Source organism: Tupaia chinensis, unplaced genomic scaffold (genome assembly GCF_000334495.1).
Source record: "Tupaia chinensis unplaced genomic scaffold, TupChi_1.0 Scaffold145484_1, whole genome shotgun sequence".
Taxonomy (NCBI): Eukaryota; Metazoa; Chordata; class Mammalia; order Scandentia; family Tupaiidae; genus Tupaia; species Tupaia belangeri.
This window is the reverse complement of record NW_006205341.1, coordinates 1,046,382-1,048,705: the sequence shown is the minus strand read 5'-3', so window position 1 is coordinate 1,048,705 and position 2,324 is coordinate 1,046,382. Positions and strand designations below refer to the sequence as shown.

Below are 2,324 nucleotides of genomic sequence, written 5' to 3'. Positions count from 1 at the left end.
AATCACCCACGGGGGGAGGGGGTGGTCATGCTGCAATCCCTCTTCTTCCATTCTCTTCTCGGGGAATTTAAGCACACATTACACATACCTGGTGTGTCCTTCAAGCCACCGGGTGTGGGACTTGAACTGTGCAGTTGGCCATGTGGGATCCAGCCATCCCAACCTCCATGCCACCTACTAGCCCCTAGGACAAAGGCTCTTAAAGTACTTTTAAAGAAATGTTCATTTATCTCAAAGCACTTTACACAGTGCCCAAGATATTTTAAGTGTTGAATAAATGTTGAGTGAGTGAGGTTGAAGATAAACCGCTGACAAAGACAGTCACAGTCCTTTGGTCACTTTGTTCTAATATAATCATGTGCCTCTTTAATGGCAGTGATACATTCTGAGAAATGCACTATTAGGCAATTTTGTTGGTGTGTAAACATCACGGAGAGCACTTACAGAAACCTAGGAGGCACAGTGTACGCAGTGTCATCCACGGAGCCATGTTGGACCTGAGGCCCATCACAGACCAGAGCACCACTCTGTGGGGCGCCATGTATAGCAGCGGTGAGCTTAAATCAACCAAGCCACTGATAAATCTCAATAAGGGCTCTTCTTTTTCACTTTATTTTTTTTAAGGTTTTTTCTATAGGGTGCATGTGCTCACTAGAGAGAGAGAAAGTGAGAAATTGCCTTCCAGGAGGAAAGCCACACCGCTATCCCTTCTCCATTCTCCTCCTGGGATTCTGGGCACACGTGCACACACCTGGTGTGATTTTCAAGTCACTGGGCCCAGGACTTGTGGGAGTCCAGTGCCTCAATCACCATGTCACCTACAGGCTCTAATAATGGCTCTTTTAATGGAAGATTGATGCTGCTTTGACACCATCTGTGGGTGAGGCACCAGAGCCTTCCTTCCTGGGTTACTGAAGTGTCACCTGATGTTCTTCAGTCAGACAAGCCAGACACACATGCCATAGGCCCCAAGGAACGCACTTTCACCCTCTTCCGGAACAACAGCAACCTATGGTGATGCCGCATAAGTAGCCTGAGAAAAGCAGAACCATGAACCAGCAGGTAACAGCTAGCTGTATGACAGTATGAGGTTACCATCGTAGCTTATACGGGAGGTATACGATTTGATAATAATAAATAAATAATATAGTTCTCTGGAACTGGGTTCGAGTGGAAGGCTGAAAAAGTAGTTTTCTTTTCTTATTCACCTTGCCACAAGAGGCTCATTCAGGAAGTCTTAGGAGTAAGAGTTTCCTCTGCATTGTCTGTGAAGTCTGTCATGGTCTTTCATTTATTCATTGATCCACTCATCCATTCAATAATAATGTATTAAGCACCTGTTCTGCTCTGATATGGAAACATACCAGGGATAAAAACTAACCAGGTCTATAACCTCACAGAGAACGTTAATTCTCATGACAGAGATCTATGAATAAATCGCTATATTTACTCAAATCAATCATCATTGATTTCCACCATGGGTTTAAAAAAAAAGAAAGAAAGAAAAGTTACCACATCGAATATACATATTGATTAGATGTTGATATCACAAATGCCAGGCCAGCTGGTACAGTGGTGGTGGCTAGATTCTACATGGCCAACTACATGGTTCAAATCCTGGACCTAGTGGCCTGAAAAACATGCCAGCATGTGTGCGTGTGTGCCCAAAATCCTGGAAGGAGAGAGAAATAAAGACAGGATTGCAGTATGACCATTCCCCACTGGGCACAGGGGTTTTTTTTCACTTTCCATCTCTCTATATATTTATCTCTCTATCTCTCTCTAGTGAACATACTTCCCTTCTGCCAAAGAAAAAAGAGCCCACTCCTGAGCAGACGGTGGAACAAATCCCAGCCCTGGCAACTTGAAAAACATGTCAGGCACATATGCATGTATGCGCCAAACCCCCAACAGGATGGGAAAATGGAGAAAGGATTGCTGTGTAACCATTCCCCATTGCGGAGTGCTTTCTCTTTCTCTCACTCTGGCTAGTGCATGTGCCCTCTGGCAATTAAAAAAAAAAAAAAAACCTGAGGAAAACAGCCTACCCCAAAATATCTCACTAAAGCAACATGTTGCTAAGACAAGATTCAGTTCATTGCTTATCATGGCAAGAGAGAACACCTTCTAGACCTTGTGGCATCTCAGAGGGGGCTAAGGGAAAGATTGGACTATTTGTTGAAATACAGAAGGCTGGTTTAAGGTGTTTTATTTTTCTTTATGAATTTTATTGATAAATAAATGAATAAATAAAATTTAAAATAAATAATTATAAAAAAAGGTATTTGCAAGGAGCAGGTGAGAATATCAGTTCATATTTCAAA

At 42.6% G+C, this 2,324-nt stretch overlaps 1 pseudogene; it reads left to right on the top strand.

Annotated features, from left to right (window-relative positions):
• LOC114006044 (heterogeneous nuclear ribonucleoprotein H-like) overlaps positions 1-2,324 on the top strand; it is a 34,316-nt pseudogene that overhangs the window by 17,579 nt on the left and 14,413 nt on the right.